The 21574-nt window shown below is 45.4% G+C and overlaps 1 long non-coding RNA gene across 2 annotated transcripts; it reads right to left on the reverse strand.

Moving 5' to 3' along the window:
* Positions 1 to 2538: 2538 nt before the first annotated feature.
* On the reverse strand, positions 2539 to 20434 carry LOC113482204. Of its 2 annotated transcripts, XR_003398795.1 has the most exons (6): positions 20199 to 20434; positions 17640 to 17778; positions 11145 to 11325; positions 5218 to 5362; positions 3650 to 3781; positions 2539 to 2762 (listed from the first exon to the last, which is right to left on the reverse strand). It is a non-coding gene; the product is annotated as an uncharacterized LOC113482204 (long non-coding RNA). The 2 variants fall into 2 exon arrangements; XR_003398794.1 differs by lacking the exon at positions 2539 to 2762 and having other exon boundaries at positions 3194 to 3781.
* Positions 20435 to 21574: the final 1140 nt, after the last annotated feature.

The raw sequence follows: 21574 nt of genomic DNA on the forward strand, positions 1-21574 counted from the left end.
CTTTCCTGGCAGCCACTCGGGGCGTGAAGCTGGCAGGTAACCACATGCTGCTGGGCTGTGCTGGAAAAACGTCCCTGTCCCACTTCTGAACTGATTCAAAGCTGAAAACCTTAATCCTTCCTCTCATAACACTCTGGACAGGAGAAAACAAGTTTTTCTATGAAACAGCTTAAAAGCAAAAAAATTAGTGAAAGCCTAAATACCTCACTTATTTCTCAAAGGGGCAGAATAAAGCCCAAACCCCAAGGAGACGGGTGTGATGCCAGGCTGGTTGACACCAAGGTTTCCAAGCTTCTTCCCTACCATGGGTGCAGATAAGAAGCAGGTAAACCCCAATACCCAGCACGCAGGGATGTATTACCAAGGCCAGGCTAATGGGTGAAGGAGCCAAAGACATTCCTGCTTGCTTTCTTAATCTTTAAAAAAGTTCAGATGTGCAAATAAAGTTACTTTTTGCAGGATTCATCCCCTTGGTGAGGTTGGCAAATGCAACTGGCCACCTCAGTGAGAGCCTTTTCACAAGGGTGCACAGGGAGGGATGGGCTTATTCTTCCCTATAATGTGAAAACTCAACTGCAGGCTGACTCTGGTATCTCCCAAGGAGGGAGAAAAAAGCGGAGAGTTGGCACTTGGGCAAAAGGCAATAAAATGAACACAGTTGGGAAGTGGAGAGATCTGCACCCCTTGGAGCAGCTGCATTTCTCGCAGCTCGCACCAGTGGTGCAACTCCTTCAGGAAAGAGCATCTACAATAACGTGCCGTGCTGGGGGATGGCAGAGAGACTTCAGAAGGCATGGCTTGGAAACCATCACCATAGGTCTAAACAGAGTCCTTCCTTTCCACCAATACAAAAGATCCTGTTTCATACCACTGCAAAACTGGGTTTGCATTCTCTGTTTTTTGGGATAGACTTGCTGAGCCCAGCTTTAATGCTATCAGATGTGTAACAGAGCACAACAGTCCTGCAAAGTTCTTTAAAATTCATTAAAATTCAAGGAGGAGGAGGAGCCACATGTGTGCTGCTCAGTTCCACATTCACTGGAAACCTGCTAAGCCAGGGCTGAGAAGCGTTGCTGAAACACATCAGCTTTTGACCCAAAATCCCATGTGAGAGCAGCAATCTCTCTCCTGACTCCTCTTATCATCCCACTTTCCTATACATCCAGCAGCTGCCCCTTCATCTTTACTTACATTATCATTGAACAGCAGCAATGATAAAAAGTTATTTCTGTGAACAAGAGCCTGATGCTATTTTGGCAAGGAAAGAATCACTAGGATACAAAACAAAGACCCCAGAGAGGTGGGTCACTGAGGAGGTCGGTTGAATGCTGTATGCTGCCAGAGCACTATGGGCACGGGCATGATCCAGGGGCTCCCTGCCCCACCACAGGGCAGAGCTATGTGCCACAGAGCACCCACCCACTGTTACAGAAAAGTCCTTGAACAAAGGTTCCTCAGGAACAGCTCTATTATGGGATGGGAATACTACAGGGAATAAGAGGCCCATTGAAAGAAAAAAAAAAAAAAAGAGATTTTTAGATGCTTTGGGGAGTTCAATCCTTGTACATGCAGCCTGCACCCAGCCCATGTACACTGCCTCAGTGATGCTGGAGCTTGCTCAGTGGTCTACATCCTCCCATCAGGATTTGGGACCTCTAAACCTGGGGCACATTGCCCTCAGGCTCACGAACAATGGGGAAATGTGTGCTGGTCAGCCAGGCAGAACACTGAGAAACCAGCCCTTCATGACACTATACACAACAAAATTGCTGTGTATTTTTGTTGCTGAAAGAAGTAGCTGGTCTCTATCCTGGTACAAACCTGGTGATAAGCCAGGGAATGAAGTTTGCAAAGGAAAAGATTCAATTATTTAATTCAGTTCTTTATATTCTGAAAATGAACATGGAGTGCCAAATCAAACAGAATTAAAACATTGGCACAAACATGAGGGAAAAAGTTAGGAGGTGAATTTTTTAATTTATATGCTGGCTGAAAGCCTCCCCCTAGAGATGCCTTTCATTTAAGGCTTTTAACAGTTTGTCTCACCAAGTGAAGACAATAATGGTAGTGCTCACTTGTTGGGATTTTTGTGTTTTCCTTTGCCTTTCTGCTGGCACAGGACGCCATAACCCTTGCTCACACTAGCTGTGGAGGATCAGTCTCTTGTGCTCAGAGAGGGGACAAAAAGAGAAGGAAAAGAGCAAAAAGGAAGATTTCTAAGTGCAGACTGATCAAAGCACAAGGTGTCTCCTCCACGCGGCTCTGTACCTCCGCTTAGACCCACTCAGGCAGCCTCTGTTCTCTCGGCAGAAGGGGTTGCTCTTCTCTCCTCATCTGTCATGAGGCTTTTGGAAAAGTGTAAAAACCCCTGCCTCGTGCTTTGTCACCCACCTTCCACCATCCCAGCGCAGTGCACCAATGTCAAATCCTTGTTTTAAAGCACTAACACCTTAGGTACTAACTGCTGTTATAGAACTTTATAATTCAATTGCATTTTTCACCTCTTTTGAGATTAATGGTTTTATTAAGTGATTTATTTGCCTGGAACAAAATAGTCAGAAGAAAAAAAAACAAAAACCAAAACAATTCTTTCATTTTCATATATACTTTTTGGCCATATATTTCCAGTCTTGCAAAATAACAGTTTCAGACAACTTGAGTGGGGATAACTTGCTGTTCCAGCTTTGTGCAGCCCTGAGCATGCACAGGGACGTCCTGCCCTGTGGCTGGCAGGGCCACAGGACCAACACAAATCCTTCTCTCTGTCAAGAAGAAGGAAGAGGTGACATAGCTTGATATTGCCTGGTGAGGACCAGGCAATATCAGACAGCTACATAATACTTTCAAATGAATGACAGCCATGTAGATTCCAAAAGCGAAAACCAAAGTGTAGGAGGTGGGTGGTGAGAGGCACAATTTGCCTGTATCTGGAGCAGGAGCATGGTGCTGCTGATGATGTGATGGTCATCTAAGAAAGGCAAGAAGCCTCCCCACCAAGTTCAGCCTCCACGGTCTAAGGAATTGGTAGCAGAAAGTAAGCTGTCTAGTGAGACAGGGCATAAGCTAGGAGTGGGGTGACATGGATTTTCTGGGTCCCTACTTGGGACTAGCTTGATGGACTAAGACACGAGGAGGTGATGCTTGGCCCCTTGCCAGCCCATTTTGCCTTGGACTAAGACACGAGGAGGTGATGCTTGGCCCCTTGCCAGCCCATTTTGCCTTTTCTTTCAGCAAAGCCAGGGAGCTTTCTGCAGCACTTCCTGTGGCCTGAGTGGAGGTCAGCTGGAGCAAAGTTACTGGAAGAAGCAGAGGTGTGACTGCGTTTAACATGAAAGTCCCAGGACACTGTTTTTACAAGCCTTCCATCGGTTTGTAAAAAAGCATGAAGAAAAGGCCAAGAGGAGGGACAGTAGGTCCTGGCCCGGCACCAAGGACTGCTAGCATGCACCACATGTTCCTCCAGCCATCTCCAAAAGGACTCTGGAGAAACTCAGGGGAACTCAATCCTAGGAAGGCCATCGAGGTGGTATGTGTAAGTGAGGACACACTTGTTGTAATGCCTTGGCATTCCTCAGCATCCCTCTCATGGCACAGAAGAGACAACAGCTCTGATTCTCTTGGGCTATCCTAACCTGCATGAGTGTGTTACCAGGGAGAAAGTCCATCACAAGGGTGCCAGCACCGACTTAAGGCTGCAGGTTTTTTGGATCAGGACTGTCCCTTTGTACTGCAGGTGGGTGCTTCAGTACTGCCCACCAAACGGCAACTCCCCATTTCCCTCCTGAGACAGAAAAGGAAACAACATACAGTGAGTGAAATTATACCCAAGGCCACAGCCAGCCTCATTAACAGGAGCACAAATTAAAACCAGCTTCACTGACAGCTTTGAGACATGCCTTTTCTAATTACTGCAATGGAGACTGACTATTGCCATTGCCTCTAGCAGTCACTGCAGTTTCTGAAAAGTGTGTGTGTAAGTCACTTTTATATATATATAGTGTCTTGGTCAGCTACCCCTAGAGTTACTAAGTAATGCAGAACTGAGGTATCTAACTTGTTATTTCCACAATTTCACTATCAATATCAGCCTTTCCTTAGTTTTCAGGTTGTTGCTGAAGTCTCCCAAACCTGCACTGTGCTAGACACCAACTGGGGAGTTCCTGGACTAGCAATTTCTGTTGGATCTAGCTCAGTTTGTTGACCAAGCAGCTCTGAGATAACACCCAGCTGGCCTGGGCAGCTTAAGAATAACAGACATTCCCCTGAGCCCACGTGGCCTTGCTGCACCAGTCCTTAAACGACTGCCCATCTGCACCTCTGGGGGCTCCCACCCTCTGGTGATGGGCCAGCCAGGGCTGGTGGATCAGGGCAGAGGTTTCTGGGCCAGCCCAGAAGAATGGCTTAAATTCCATTTGCATTTGCCCTTTGCTCTTGCTGCTACATCTGACCAGTACTGGAAAGTGCTGGATGGTTTCTCGCCTGCCAAAGAGAATCAGCTTTCATCTGAATTTTGCCTGAGGTTGCTCGTTTTCATCTGCAACCTGATGTGCAAAAAGCTCTCCTATTTCAGATGTAATTCTTCAGCATTTTCTTCAGCCCCTGAACCTCTCACATGATTGCACTGGCACTGAAGCCAGAAAAGTTTAGTCATGGCCTATGTCCCTCCTGTGCCAAGGAGGACAGAAAACAAAACAACCACATTTGAAGCCAGTTGATGGACTGAATCCCAGCCCAGAGCTAATGAGATAGAGAGACATTTACCCTGGGAATTTACCCTAGGCAAGAGAGCATTAGCCACACAGTCACCCTCTGTTAAATAAAAGGAATCTCTGATCCCAAAAAACTTGAGCTTTCAGGCCAGTGAGTGAACTGGAAAAACCCACAAGGTGAGGACTTTGAAAAGAATTATGTGTTATCGAGGTGCTTCCCAAACACACGAGAGCTGAGCTCTGCCTGAAGGAAATGGCAATGATACCCCCTCCCTGCAGCAGCTGATGCTGGAGACCCTGTCTCCCTCTGCTTTCCCGCCCGAGCCTTGCCACTGCCGCTTGGGAAGCTCTGCTTCCCTCTCCAGCTGCAGCCCTTCCAAAAAAACATGAGTCAAACCTCAGGAAAATCCTGGAATTAATTTAAAAGTAGCATTTTTTAAAGAAAAAATGGTATGATGCTTGTTTCACTTATTTCCATGGCTTTTAGGGGTTTCACACTGAAGCTTACCTCTGAATCCTTCCCTGGGATGACTGGAGACTCCACTCTAGCTGGGATTTCAAGGCAGACCCCGAACTTGTGAGCTGTACGTTAAAAGTGGGCAGCTCCACAATTCTAGTAACCACTATGGCTTTCTTCCTCATTTTTCCTATTTCTGAAAGAAAAAACAGTGCAAAAGAAAAACCCATGAAATGCTTCCCTTGTTTTTAAAGCAGAAATTCCAAGTTTGACTGCTGACACCACCTGAACCAGTCTCTGCTGCGGTTAGTGCGCAGAAGGTGCTAAAGTGAAGTCTGCCATAGAGCAAGGGCAGCTGAAATTCAGGCATCCTAACAGTAAACCTCACTCTTCCGTCCTCTGGCTCCATGCCCAGCTTGGCTGGGTCATTCTGCTGGAAGATAAGGCTGCAAATGTCCATTGCATGAATCAGGGCAAGACTTTGCCCCTTTTTTCCACTGAAGAACCACGCTGACTTTATATAATGTGTGTATATGTATCTACACCTAGAGACGCATCAAGTGTTAATCCATAGACTAACTTCAGTAATAAGGGTCAGATGTGCATGAATGACTCCACCAACTTTTTTTTTTTTTTTTTCTGGAACGAATATCCCTGTTCCTAATCCATGATCTTAAAATAAATGGAACAATAACATGAAAGCAGCCATGTGCTCCCTATTGATCCTCACATCCCTGCCGCTGCTGCAGCTGCTTGCCTGCACTCTACTAGCAGCAGCCCAACCTGGATTAGATCTGCAGCTCTTCCAATTTGCTTGTGTTTTGCTCACTCGTTCAGAACAGGAGTAAATGAGGACCGTGCACCGTGCAAGAGAACAATGAAGCTTGGTGACCTGCTAACTAGTTCTGGTTTAGTTGCACTGCGGTGCCTGACACCCCAGTGGGAACCTCTGCATGGAAGCATGACATGTAGCTTTGGCTGTGCTGGTGCCAGATTTGGTTCTGAAACTAAGCTGTGGAAGGAAGCTATGGACTGGATGCAATTTTCATCAATTCTGTAGAAAACCTGATTTTTGCAGATGTTCTTTGAAGGTCTTCAGATCTCCGCTGAGCCATGTGGAGGGTCAGATTCTAGGAGATGCAAGAGGTCAGTGAATCAAAGCAGGCCACAGCAGGACTGAGAGCTGGGGTGACAAACACTTATGAAATGCCAAGTTGAGCCAGACTGTAGGGGCAACCAGTGAAATTCCACACAATGCATCACAAAAGAGATGAGTTTTGCCAAAGGCCTACAGAAAGCCAAGGCAACAGTTCTGCAGATACTGTCAAGGAACTTTTGAGGAGAAAATGCATGGAGGAGAAAAAATTCGGGAGAGATGAGGGGCTGGGCAAAATCATAATGAGGGAATGAATGTGGAGAGAAGTTAACTACAAAGTAAGAGCTTGCATTGGTCAAATGGCTAAATTATGGGGAACTTCATGTGGAAGGACAAGCAATTCAAGTCCCTAGTCCTTAAATGGATAAAAATGCTCAGATACATTGTAAGAAACATCATGACAAATGCTGTCCACAAGCTCTGACAAGGCAGAGACTGCACAACTGATAGATAGCTGTGGGCAAGACACTCTGCCAGCCTCAAGGACATCTGGAAGAAACTAGTGTCCAGAGCTACTGCTAAACACATATGCTATCTGGCTAAATCTCTTATCTGTAAATACCTTCATGACACAATCCTGCTGCAGCCATCTGAGGAAAAAAAAGGAGGTTAAAACTGTGATAGCAGAACACAACCAGCACCTCAGGCTTTGTGTAGATCAGGTTGCCTAAAGCCTAGGGGCAGGGCTGCAAATGGTGAGAGTAGTTAAAAATAAATTCAAGAGAGACCTTCAATCTTGGGATCCCACAGAGAGAGCGGGGGTAGCTGTTCCTCTGGCCTTGATGGATCATTTCCAGGGTGAGGAGTTCTGTGGTATATTTGGGTTTCCTCCACTGTCACCTACCAGTCATTTTCCCCACATTGCACAGATGGACCCTTGACTGCTCTCCACCATTGAAGAACAGTCTTTTGCTGCTAAACCGTGCAAATAAACTCTTAGTATAGGATTTCCCAAATTCCCATTTTAATTTGCTGTGTTAACAACATGCTTGAAACCTTTAAGCCCTAGGGAATATCAAAACATCATAAGCAGTAACAGACTAACTGGCAGAGGTTGGATCCCAGATAACAGAAGCTTCTTTTAAGGAAAGATATAGTATTTAGGTTAAAGTCAATTTATTAGCAGTTACAGTAGATTAAGGGGATTCTACAGGGTGCAAAGTTCCCCTCTTCTTGTCAGATCTATAGTGAACAGTGCTGTTCTTCCCTTGAGCACCACGGGGGCCAGCAGCAGCAAGGGACATGCTGCCGTCACTACCGTCCGCTTGCTGATCTTGCTCCCGAGAGTAATCCTCAGCCAGGAACAACATACGGGGATATTTCCATTTTAGGAAGTGAGCTGTTATTTCACTTCTTCTGGCCAACATTAATTTATGCAATTTGACACTGATGAGGGACAGAGCCCTTGCACAACACTCTACTGTCTACAGTACTTTCAATTTTCAGCAGATCTCCCTCTTCCCTTTGCACTCAGTGATGGTTGCTTAGAATGGTTACAAACAGAAATCCAGATGCAAAGACTGATTTCAGAACAATCTAACAATTATTGTGAAGATGTGAAATATTGCTTTGAATCATTTACTAGCTAGTAAGTGACACGGCTTTGATCTGAACTGCATAACATATCATCTCAGTAAGCAATCATAAGACACAGTGTACAGAGAAACAGTTCCTCAACAAGGACACAAAAAGCCCACCCATCCTACTAAAGGCTGAGGGACATTAAATAATACAACAGCAGGGGTATGTGTGAATGACAGCTGCAGCGGCTCTGTACTCAAAGATATATGAACCATGTAAACCATGTGCATGACCAGTCCAGGTCAGCCCAGCCTCTGTGGCTGCTTCACTTCATCAGGGAGGCAAGCAGATCATTTTTGCCAGATATTGAGTTTACTGCACTTCTGCTTTGCTCTGCAATGCTTCTGCAGTGATGCTACCATGGGGCTGGACAGAACTTGCAACGTTGCAGAGCCCCCGCCACCTTTCCCAACCAAGGGTGCTGCAGCACACAGCCCTGCCCTGCTCTGTTGCATGTTCACAACCCCACACAGTTTCATCAGGGGCATGAGGAAACAGGGACTATGACAAAGGTTTCTCCTTGCAAATATGACTCACCAAAACTTGGCTTTGTGCTAACAGTTGGGCCCAGTTAACATTAGACCAATAAGCCAACGCCATGGGGCAACGTACCTGGCAGAGCAGAGCCTTCCTACCGCAATGGATGAATTGCCACCCAGGGCTGCCCCAGTGCCATTGGTGCTTGGACATCCACCAGCATGTGCCTCCAAAGGAGGCACCTCTGTGAAGAGTGGTAGCAACAGGACACATGACACGATGAGACTTCAGAGAAGTACTGCTCTTCCCCTCAACAGGGAAGGAAAAATTGCTGCATCACCAGAAATGATCTGGCAGAGGATGTGGCTTCCAGACCACTGGGACCATGAAGCATCTGAAGACTTAATCTATCGCTTTACAGAGATGGGCAGGTAGCCACAATGAGCTCCAGAGAGCTCGTGTTCAGCTCCAGGCCTACACGGAGGGAAGAATGAAGGGCTGTAACCTTAGGGATCAGGGCTGTTTTGAGGTAGGACATACACACTTGGCCCAAAGCACACTAAAGACAGCCGCTTTGATTTCTCCTTGAATGCATTAACGTGCAGAGCGGAAATATCTGGCATTCAGCTGGGACAACATACAGCACAGCTGGGGACCCTAGAGGAATCTGAGGCTTTCTGAACTTCTTCAAGCACTTCCTTCCTTTTTTTTTTTTCCTGCCATTTTCTTTTTTTTCCCTAAAAAGTGTTTCTTTTCCCATAGAGAGATATTAAGTTCATGATGTAATAACTGTGGTGAGGGCTGTGCTTTGAGTAAATAGGGATGTGCAGTCATAGAAATAGGAAAAATTATAGGAAAAGTATCTTTGTTAAAATTAGCCTCCTCTCACTCAGCACTGTAGAGTATTGATCTTTAAATACAAACTCTGCCTTCAGATACACACATTAACCAAAATTTGCAAGCGTCATTTGTATGTGCTCAGATAATTGTGACTGGATTAAACCAGTAAGTTTTACATGCTTTACGCTATTCTTCTACTGTATTAAAGCATGGGCCAGCCACTTGGCAGCTGGGTTGGCTACTACTAACCCACAGAGTTACCAGGAAAGTAGAGTCGCTTTATTCTGCCTTGACAATGGAGAGACCCATAGAAGGTGAATATTTGCACTTCTGTGACTTCTCACAGACATAACAGATCGTGCAATGTAACTGAAGACTTCTAAGCCTGGAGTGTCATAAACCAGGGCAGCTTCTACCTGTGCTTCCCCCGCAGAGTGGGACTAGGATGCTCATTTTCCATGTATCCATTCCAGCAGTGGCTGTTTGCTTTCCATCTTCACCCACTAAGGTCAGGAGCCTAAAAGAGCCTGGGCAAGCTCCCAATGCTCTTGACTTCTCTGTGAATTGTGCGAGACTGAGATGAGGCTATAGTTCAAGTATTTCTGAACACTTTTTTGACACACTATCTAGTAACTTGCTAAGGAAGTGCACCAAAGTCTTTTGAAAATAGAAATTAATATAGTATCCTGTGAAGATCCTAGAAGTTATATGCCCCACCTAAGCTAGGCATGCAGAACTCTGTAACCAATGGAAAGGGAAAGAAGCAGCCACACAGAGTGAATCAGTCTGTACAAATATAGGTGGGAGGGATGTATATTTGAGCCAGCTGCCGTTCCCTTGGGAAGGCAAACCCCACTTTGCAATTTTTACAGTTATCCCAGCAATACAGTAATTTCCAAATGACTTTTACCTCTTTTTGCAACATATCCAATGTCTTTGGGAGCCTTCTGGAAGAAAGAGCCTCTATCCACATAGGCCATGAGTCATTTGGAGCAAAGGGAAGCCCCTTGGACCTGGGGATGCAATCGGTTCACAAGACTGTTCCTAAGTCTGAAAGAGCTGTAGGTGTCTGGGGGCACAGAAATCCACACAGGGGCTGGGGGAGGGCTGGGAACAGTGACCAGTTTGATCCCAAGCCAAACCAGGGCTCGGTAAGTCTGATGACCATGTCTGTTAGCCGAAGGTGGAATTTGACAAGAATGTCACCAGGGTGACCGCCATGGAAATTGCTAGCAAAAGGCACAGAGCCAAAGGAGTGGAAAGAAGGGAGACTCATCGCAGAGTACATCCCACGTACTATCTTCCCATCAGCAAGTATTCACTGGACATTCAACAGGCTGAGGCCAGCTCAGGTTTTCCAATATGCTCCTTTTCATCCCTGAAGAATACCACAAGCTTCTCTTAATTCAGTCTCCCTTGGTGGAAATTATAAGTTCAGGTTTCATGGAAACAGTGGGACTGAGGTTTCAGGGCACAGAGAAGCTTGCACACAATATGTATTTTGCCAGGCTGACAGCCCACACAAGTTGTCACAGCGCCTGTACTGAGGTATTTCAATTAGATACAAGATTTTGAGAGAAAGCCAGATTTGGTGAGGCGTGCTTTTTTTGCTAAAGTTCTCCCATTTCTGGATAACCTTGCTGGAGGCCTGAAAAACCCACAAATGGCCTCTGCAAGGTCACTTCTGGACACTGGGAGCAGGCAGGAAGTGGCAGGGAGCAGTAAGCATTACGGGGGTGCTCTGGCTTTGTGGCTATGTGAAAAGCACCATTGCCAAGAGATGAACACATCTCTCCATCGCTGTGGGCAGTCCCCACACTGACAAGCAGCTCAAGGCTATTAAATGACAGGAGGCGGAGAGACAAATCACAGGGCTGGGTGAACCATGTGAAATGAAATTTTTAGCCACAGTCATCTTCCTTACCTCTGGTTTCCCATCCTGGTAAAAACAAGGGTATAACAGCATCAGTAAATGGCTTCCCACAGCGTGCTGCATTAAGAGGTAGCAGGACAGGTGATTGCTGTCAGGTACAGACAGGTTCCCTTGTATGCAGCTCTCCTCATCAACAAAGGCAGATGCTCACCTTGGTGGCACCAATCTGAAACTAGGAGAGAGATACAGCTGGTGAAAACCTCACAGAAGCAGGAAAGCCACCCAAATACACAGGGCAGATATCCCAAAGGCAGGCAGCAGCTCCTCCAGATAAGAACCTCACATGTGTGAGTCCCATATAAAATGTCTGGGGCATAAGTTTTCTGCAAGACATGTGGTATTTTGCATTCTGGCATTATCTCAGTTATGTGGGGAGGAAGGTGGAAAGTCAGCTAAAAGCACTGGCTCAAGTGCTGTCATGGATTTCTCCCTGAGCAGAAAACCAACAAAAGCCCAGCAGATTTTAGAAACAGAGGTTCCTTAGGTAAAGACAGCCCTGGCCAGCTGCCATCCCTTGTAAACCCTTGCATATTACCAGAGCCTCTTCCTCAGATTAAATACCTCAGACTCCATTCAGAATGATGTATGAACCTAAGAAACAACAGAAAAGGTCTAGGACTTATGTATTGACTGACATTCACGTCTGTATGAAGCCACAGGTGCCACATATCTCCATACTCTCTCAAAAGGCTGCCAGGTGAAACTGGACAGACTTCAGGAAGAATCAATTTTTACAAGCTGAAGTTCTTTTAAATTCACTGAATTTTCCTACATCCCAGAGCTTATATTACTGCAAGAGCTATCCAATATAAGTTTCCATTACATGACAAATATAAACAATGACAATTCATCTCATGTTAAAAATTATTTTGCTACTGACATGATAAAATGCCATCACAAGTCTAGAGGACACCAAAGGTTTAAATATATTGTTTTGTGGGTTATTTCTTTTAATAGAAAATGATATAAATAAAATAGTTGTCCCTATATACATTTGGGAGCATTGGAAAGATGTGTATAAGTGACTTTATGAAGTCCACTAGCATTAAGTAGTTCTTTCTGGTTCAGAGAGCAATCTCCAACAGTAAAACTAGTGTTTTTGTCAGGATAAATTCCTCTTGGCTTTGAATAGGAGCTCCAAAAAGACTGAAAGGTCAATTTAATCACGTCACTTGACCTCCTGTTTCTCCCGAGTTTTATTAACAGTATCCTGCTTCAATGGATTTCCTTTGAACAGCACATCAAAAGTGTTGTTAGTGTAGGAGTTAGAACTATATTTGGTTGCAGGACCTTGTAACAGGAAATTATTTCCCTAGAAAGCTCACACAATGCTAAAAAAAAAAATACCATAAAGAATGGAGCTGGCGTGGCCCAAACATTTGGTAGGCGAGATTGAATGAAGCAGACCCATGGCAAGCTGCATGCTATCATGCTATCTTAACAGGCTGTTTATTCTAAGCCTGGGTAACTGCAACATGATGAAAGGCTGGAGGCTGGACTATATTTCTCATGTTGTAAACAAAATATTAAAGGCAAACTCTTTCCTAAGATCTTTTACTTTAGCATTTGCTTTACATGTAACAGCTAGCATGTCTGAACAAAGGCAAGACATCACAAAGCATGAACATCAGCCTGAAATGTCCCCAGACTCCTGGATTCCCACAGGAATCTGGAATTTAAACTGGGAAAGCCTGAGGCGGGTTTCCTTGAATAAAGGAATAACTGTTTAAAAGACGATTAGAACATTTTGAAATCTGTAAACCCAAACAAATCATGCTGCAGGGTAGTCTGTCTCCAATCACCCGATGTGTAAATCTGTCCTAAAGCACTAGCAGTGTTGTGCATCTACTGAGTAACACTCCCTCTAACTCCTTACATGGGACCGTAGGAATGTCTCCAGAGCAGGCAGAAGTTGCAGTTTCCACTACAAGAAGGACTCCACTGCACCAGATTTCTACTTTGGCATAGCACAAATATTGCAAGCCCTACACTTGTGTTGCAATCTGACAGGCCAGTCCTCACCATTTCATCCAGTTTCACCAAGATGGAGTAAAAAAGGTTTGCTGGCAGGGAAATCAGGCTATCCTTTGGATGAACTGGAATAGAGGCAATATGGTGCAAAGATGCACTCACCTACCTGAGTAAGAACATCAAGCCACTCTAATCTGTTTAAGCACTTAGAACAATCCTGGTAAGCCACTAAACTCTGAGCAAATTAAAAAAGATGCATGTATTAATTATTACTCTTGAGATAACCTTCAGAAAATAAGACCTCTGGGTGGGATGAAGCTGTTGAAAAAACAATTTTATGCAGGATCATATTGATAGATTTCCTGTGATGCTTCAGCTGAAGATACCACAAGTTTCAAGCGAGGGAGGAAAACTTCTGTTTCCTCAGGGACACAGTGAAGTTTTAAACAACAGGATAGAGCAGCTTCTCCTGAAAGAGCTTTACAAGGTCTCTCACTATAGAAGGTTGGGATCTGGAGAAACCATCAGCAAGACAGAATGGGAAACACAGGTAGCAACTGCTGGAGGTCCTCTTGCTGTGTGGGATTCTTGGGACTGGTGTTCATGGTTTCAGCTCCCTCTGATTCCTTGCACAACCTTTGGAAAATAATTTCTCTCTCCATTCCCAAATTTCCCAGACATAAAACCAGGAGGATTAACAAGATATCTCAGCTATTTTATGCAATTACACTAGCAGGGTCTCTTTAACTCTGTATGTTATCCAACCTCAGGGTCGTAATTCAGGTACATTTAATAACCAATATGAAATGTTAAATTAGTGCAGGTTCTTATTGCCAAGTGACATGAATCATGAAATATGTTTATAAAGGGACTCTTGCACTAGTGAAAAGAATGCATCCTTATCTCTGTAAAAGGAATCACATTCAAGTGGGCTGGCAAGTATAATTTTTGTTCTCTGGAAGACCCCAATATTTTTGTATAAACTAGATGGAATAAGGTAAATTAAATAAAAATGGCACATTGTGGAAATTTATCAGTGAGTTGCTTAAAATATAAACAGAAACATCAGTACAGTTTGCTTAACTGTAATGCTGATTTACGGTAATGCTGATTTTTTTTTCCTGATAACAAACATTCTCCTTTTTAATGAGGTAGAAATAGTTTATTGCAACAGTAAAAAAAATATAATGGACTATTAATACGCCATAAAACTAGCACAGTATATAACACACTGGAGTCATATTTTAACAAAAGTATCTGCAGGCAAAGTAGCACACAAAAATGAAATGTTTTGATAGTGTCAAAACAAAACCTGTACTGTCAAAGCACAGGAAACCTATGGAAGCCTAGGAAAACTGAGCTCCCTTTCTTGGCCACAAATGAAACATCCACACAGTTTTATCACAAGCCTTTTTGCCTCCCACTTGCGTCAGACTCCCGATAGCTGGATTCAGGAGTACAGACTGATCCTGCCTGTCCCAGAGAAGTCAACTGCTTCCTTGAGACAGTTGTTGATGGCCAGTTGCAAAACCACGCAAGCAGAGCACATCACAGCCTGCCTCTGAGCACGCACAGCTGCCCTGTGGGCCCCTGATGACTTGTATCCCAGCACCTGACAGCAGCACTAAGTGGCCTTGCCCCACACAAGTGCTTCATTAAGGCTTCAGAGGTGATTAGGGCCATGGGACCCCACGTGCCACATGGTAGGGCCCTGCTTCCCGTCTGGAGGGGAGCTCTTCCTAACCTCTGAAACACTCCTCAAAGGAACAGCGTGAGTATCCCAGAACAGAGTCATTCCACTGGCTTTGGGTCAGGTTTGCAGAAAGCAAATGAAATCCAAGGCAAACCCTTGAGCATTTCATGGAAAGATTCCCACTGTCTTCAGCAGGCTTTCATTTGGATTTTTGGGCTACAGCCCAAAACAGCAAGTTCTCCACATAAGAGGTGAGTTTGAGTGACAAGGTAATGCCTCAGAGATCCTTGGCTGCAGGTGGAGGCAGTTGTATCCCCTCTCTGAGGAAGGAGCTGGAAGGCATCCCTGTGTGGCACACCAAGAAAGAGGTAGACAACCATGCTAGTTTTGCCTTTGTCATGCAAATACAGATCATCTCCCCAAGTGTTCAACATCTTGAAACAGCTGTGCAGCTTCCTAAGGCAAAACCGCTGGAAGCCACTCCATTGTAATATTTCATAAAATACTACACCCTGGTCTGTTTTCTTGCATATCTATGTGTATTATTTGTTTGTCCTACACACTGTATGCTGCAGAAGTATCTTCTGTTTTTCTGGCAATCCTGGAAATCATTAATGACCTCAGAGCATAACAGATGGTCTTGCCCTGCTTGTGAAAAAAAAAAAAAAAAAAAAAAAAAAAAAAAAAAACCTGTTCAAAATCCCATGGCCAGCTCTGCTAGTGAGAGCCCAGCGGTCCAGAGGGACCCAGCTGCTCAGAGTACACACAGCCTGTCCCAAGGCGTGCTGTGGGCCGAGACACCACCTCCAGGGACCTCCCTCTCTGAGCAGAGACTGCCCTGGTTTTTTGCAAACGTGCCCCGCTAATCTGCGCTGTGCTGCAACACTATTTGGGTGTATGTTGAAGAAGCTTCGGTGTTCCTCTCCGGCTCGGGCAATGGATTTGCATGCGGGGTTGCTTCGCACTTTGACTGGTACAACACATGCTGTGCTTTCACACTTGGACAATTTAGAGTCAAAGCCTGTCCTCTTGATGCTGGTTCAACTGCTGTGACAGGAAACCTAAAGGGGAAGAAGTAGCTGATCCTGAGCAGAGACAGGAGGACATGTGCTCATTTTCTCTCATTAAAAGAAATGTCACAGGAGGAGCTACAGCCAGGACTAGGCATGCTAGGATATGCACACAAGTGTAAGAAAGAACAGCCTCTGCTTTAGAGATCTTACAATCCAAACAGCAAAAGAGAAGAGTACTATCCCATTTAATTGCTGGAGAATTGAGGCAGAGAGGGGTTTAAAAGGCAGGCTTAAGGTCACATGGAAAAACCTCTGTCAGAGCAGTGATCTGAACTCACTGTCCTGAAAGAAACCCAGCAACCCATCCCAGGCCTTCATGCTAGCTCTCTGCCTGACCCCCAGCACAACTGCTGCACCGGATCTGTCCTGCTAAGGGTGCCAGCAATGCTGGGGAAACATTTTCATTCTGGAGAAGAAAATACAGGGTGGGGTGGGATGAGACTGACTACAAGGGAATTGGGGATTATTATCATCATTGTGGGGCTTCAGACTTTTTTTTGGTCTCTCTCCATTTTCAGCTTTGCAGATGGAGGAGAAACTACAGCTATCACCACTGAAAGTTTTCCCTGGCACTTTGGCCATTGCCCTGACTCTGACCCCTCTTAGAAGCAGAGCTGGGAAGAGAGAGGAGCCAGCAGCTGCAAGCAGCATGGCCATGCAGCTTTCTTAGCTGCAGCCTGACAGCACTCAGAGGCTAAGTGCCTCTCTTTCTCTGTAGGACTGACAAAGGACCTGGCTGACAAAGATGCAGACATCCTCAGTCCTAACTTCTAGAGCAGATGAGCTCCTTTTCACCTCATTAAAACTCCTCTTAGAGAGCCAGCACCTAGAGGAGCCTGGCCTTCAGCACCCCTACTTGACCAATCCTCCTGTTTCTTTTTGGATTTCAAATTTGCATCAGCTCCTTTATTTCTACTTCTCACTTCTTTTATAAGTTTTTTTGGGGAAACAGACCATCCTTTGACCTTGCTCAGGTAACACTGGGGGCGGTGAGTGCACAAATAACTCAAGGAATTTCACAACACAGCCAACGTCTGCTCCCCCAGACACAGTCCTGCAAGACGGCAGTGCTTGTCAGAGTTGCTGGTTGTTCAGATTGCTGTAACATTTTAAGGCCTCACCACAGAGCTCTTTTACCTCAGGGATGTCACATGTATTCAATCATTTCCCAGTAGCCACCCCCAGTTCTCCCAACAGCTGCACAGAGAGGAGAATACCCACAGCCATGAGTCAAACAGCAATAACAGTTCAAAGATCCCAGAGTCTAATTTTCTCTCATTTGGGACTTTTTCCCAAGCTTCCTGACTGCCTGGGACTTTTCCCACTGACCTAAAAGGCCAGGGATTGGGCAAATGCAACGAGGGAGGGACTGCATCTCCCCAGAAAAGCATCTGTCTGCAAGGTGAACATCTTGGGGCAGGGTGGACTGGACTAGCTCCTCTGAAAATGCTCCCTTTTAAATTAGCCCCTCTCACACTGCTCCTTCTGCCTCTTGCTCTCACCAGTCATTTTGTGAAGGGGGCCTGTTACCAACAGACCGAAACCTGCTTGCTTGTACAGGGTACAGACCTGCACCTGCTTTGCTGTCAGGGGCCTGAGCCCACCTCTCCTCTTGAATGCAGCTGAGCTGGCAGGAAGGAAGCTTGCTCCAGCATGGCCACCCCGTGCTCTCCACTGCTGCTTGGCACAATTCACACATCTGCTGCTGACATGCTCCTCACCACCATGAAACACAACCTGCTTGCTCACCCCCTTTACTCCAGGGAGCAGACTCTGCCTCTGGTGCAGGGCTTACAGCAGGCAGGCCGGCAGTCTGTCCTAGCAGCCCCTCAAACTCCTAGGGCCACTCTCTGCTTCTGTAAAACCAGCTCCTTTCTCTGAGGATTTCCTAAAAGGGAGGAGCAGAAGAGCAAAGAGGTGAAATTCTGTTTTCAGTTAACTCCATCCCTCCTGCCTACAGTCATCACTGAGCTTTCATTTGATTCCCCCAGGTTTTGCAGAGCAGATCCTGGCAATCCCTGTTTTGTGCTGGGGTCTCTTTTTGCTATTACCAAAGAGCTCATTCCACCTCTCCCTCTCCTCCCCACCTTTTGGACCACACTGCACAACCGTCCTCCACCACAGCATTAAACTTTTCTAGGAGTTTGGGTTAAAAAGAACATCAGAGAAAGTTTTTTGTGAGTTGGTTGTTCATTTTTTTTCCCAGTAGGAAAAGCCCTCTCAGCCTTTCACTGGTGATGCTTATTCTAGCATGGTCCACTCAGAAAGCTGACCAAGGGCAGACGAGCAAAAAGATAAAAGTAAGAAGCTGGATCCAAGTGGCAGGTCCTGCAGAGCAGGGGGATCTTACACATGGAGCCACGGGGAAGTTAGCTTTTGATTAGAGAGGAGCTTGCCTTTGGCAACATTAAAGACCATCCTCAGGAGAGGTGATTTCAGCTCCTGGCTCTGACACGGGCCTCCTGCCTGACTTGGCCAACTCACTTAATCTTTCCCCCTTTCTCCAATGGCAGCAATATTTCTTTTGCTCTGTCTTGTCTATATATATCATAAGTTTTTTGGAGGAAGGGTAGAGTTAGGCATGTGCTTTCTGGGCTCTCCTGAACCATGGCTGTGATTTCCCAGATCTGCTGGGTATGATCCTAGTGTCTGCCTTGCTGGCAAACAGTAAATGCCCTTTCAGCTCAAAGAAGATCCTGGCTCTGCTTAGGTTTTTTTTTAAAACCTATTAGTTATTAGAGGCATGTTTCAGCTATTAGCACATCATTAATCAACATATCACAAATACAGCAGCTTTTTTTTTGATATTTCAGGCCCCTCTCCAAGAGACTATTCTAATTGCTAATGACTACTTTGCCTATATTATTGAAATGTGCTTTCTTGCTGTGTGTTCTTGGATGTGGCTTTCTCCCACTCAACTCATGAAAAATCTTGTTTTCTTTTTCTGACAAAACATGTTTTTATTAGAAAGGTATTTATCTATATCAGTGAAGGGTTTTTTTCAGTTCCAGGATAAGTTTCCCAGTTAGAAAAAGCAGTCCAGCAAAGCACAGTCCAGCATATGCAGTGCTAACCAGAGGAAAAATAGACTAAATTTTGATTAATACATCTAACGTGACAGATTTTTCCAGACCCCACAAAGGGTTGGGATCAACCAGGGTACTGACTCTTATGAGCACCGTTCTCTCTGCCCCCATCCTCATCTGGGAGAAAAACAAACCCTTCCAGGAATATTACTGAGGTGGCTACTATTATCATGATATATAAAAGCTGTTCTAGAGGCAAAACACCATTTGGTGTTGATTAGCCTTAGTTATAACAGTGCAGTCAAGGTACCATTGGCTCAGAGTAATGGCAAAGAGTGCACCCTCTATGCAAAGCAGCTATTAGCATCCCTTCAAAGATAGATGGTGGCCATCATGCTCAGACTTGGGCAGCAAAGGGAATTAAAGCAGCTTTGAGGACGAGTTATAGAATCACAGAATCATCTCAGTTGGAAAAGCCCTTGAAGCTCCTCCAGTCCAACCATGAACCTCACACTGACCGTTCCCAACTCCACCAGATCCCTCAGCGCTGGGTCAACCCGACTTTTCAACCCCTCCAGGGATGGGGACTCCCCCCCTGCCCTGGGCAGCCCATTCCAACGCCCAACAACCCCTTCTGGAAAGAAATGCTTCCTAAGAGCCAGTCTGACCCTGCCCTGGCACAGCTTGAGGCCATTCCCTCTTGTCCTATCACTTGTTCCTTGGTTCAAGAGACTCATCCCCCCTCTCTGCACCCTGCTTTCTGGTAGCTGTAGAGGGCGATAAGGTCTCCCCTCAGCCTCCTCTTCTACAGACTAAACCCCCCCAGTTCCCTCAGCCGCTCCCATCAGACCTGTGCTCCAGACCCTGCACCAGCTCCGTTGCCCTTCTCTGGACACGCTCGAGTCATTCAATGGCCTTTTTGGGGTGAGGGGCCCAAAACTGAACCCAGACATCGAGGTGCGGCCTCACCAGTGCCGAGTACAGGGGTGAGATCCCTTCCCCGTCCCTGCTGGCCATGCTACTGCTGACACAAGCCAGGATACTAGAGTTCAGCTCTATCTTCTCATTCTCTCACCTGTGGCTGCTGCTCTCTGGTTTCACAAAGTTAGCCCAGTCCAGAGCTGCCACAGTATAAGGAGTATATGGGAGGCCTGTTTCACAGCCAGTTCTCCTCATCTGCCTATTGCATCTCCCCTTTATGCTACATTACTTGTTGGTAAAGTGTGACCTTACACCAAGTAAATCCTGAATCATTCTCTTTGGAAAAAGACATTCAGCTCACCAATTTTCAAGCAGTTGTTCTCCTAGTTTTTCAGATCTCTCCTGCACTTCAGTGTTAAATATCTCATGGTTAATTTCAGCTGAGACCTAAAAAAGAAAAGTAACTACATTCATTCTTTCTGTATTTCTTTCCCTATTCCTGAGCCAGCAGGCTTTACGAGCTGATTTTTTTTTTCCTCCCACCTTCCTCGTGCCCTGAAGTTTGCAATAAACATTTGCTTCAGGATTTCATGCACTCAGCCCATGAGAGGTGCTTGGTCTCTTACACTATACGCATGATGCTGTCCAGGTCTGCACACTGTGATTCCCAAGAAGAGTAAAGCCAAGAATTGCATCTCAGCTGCTGATAGGCAATCAGTTCCCATCAGCTTTCCAGTGTGCATCCCCAGAGAGCAATTCAGGGCTTGAAAACTGACGCCAACAGCCAATGGCTCAACACAGACAGGAAACAGAACAGTTTCTGTTTAACAAAGAGAACACTCCTGAGACAGGCTGGGATGAGGAGGAAGAGGGAAGGGCCTTTCCAAGACTCTACTGTGGAAAAGGAGGAACCTTTGGTGTGAACAGAGCTGCCTTTTGTCTCCTTACCCCTTGATTTCTACAGGTCCTTTTAATAGAGATGAACAGAAGTGACAGACAACAGAGCTGAAACCTCTCTGCCGGTTTTGCTGCCCTCATATTTCTGTTTCCATCACCATAATCCCAAGGAAATCCAGATTAGCACTTTCTCAGCAGTGTATATATTTATAAAAGGACCCTTGAGACACAATGCTGCTTCTGCCATAAAAGCAAATGTCAGCTTAAGAACAGTTAATTCTATTGACTAGAAGGGAGTAACAGCATTTATTTTTGTTCGCTGGCAATATCTTACCCTTTAAATGATATCAGATGGGCATGAGTCAACAACCTAGCCTTGGCTAATGTGCCGCTCAGACTGCCTATAAATAGATTTTACTTTCCCTCTTTCACATAAAGCTAGCTCCTACAACAGCTATGCACAGCCAAGGGGTCTGCTGGGGACAGGCACACAGAAGCCTGGAACAAGTGGGTATTGAAGTAGCTACATTTGCTCTAATTTCTTTCTGCTAGAGGGGCCACTAAAAATACGGTAGCCACTGAATTGCTTTAGCTTGCATTATGGCTGGGTGGTGCAGGAGCAGAGAACAGCAGCCAAATTCTTCATACCTCCTTAGTCTCAGCTGAAAAAAGCTCCAAAGCAGATGATAATTAAGCCCTTAATATTTCCAATAGATTTAAAATATGGCTATTTTTACCACAATGACATGCAGAGCCAAGAACACTCACTACACACAGACAGGGAGCGGCAGCTCTATTCTGCCTGCTTAGACAGCTGCAGTCTTTACACGGGTACATCTG

The sequence above is a fragment of the Athene cunicularia genome (assembly GCF_003259725.1).
Source record: "Athene cunicularia isolate RWA chromosome 7 unlocalized genomic scaffold, athCun1 chr7_part1, whole genome shotgun sequence".
Lineage (NCBI taxonomy): Eukaryota > Metazoa > Chordata > Aves > Strigiformes > Strigidae > Athene > Athene cunicularia.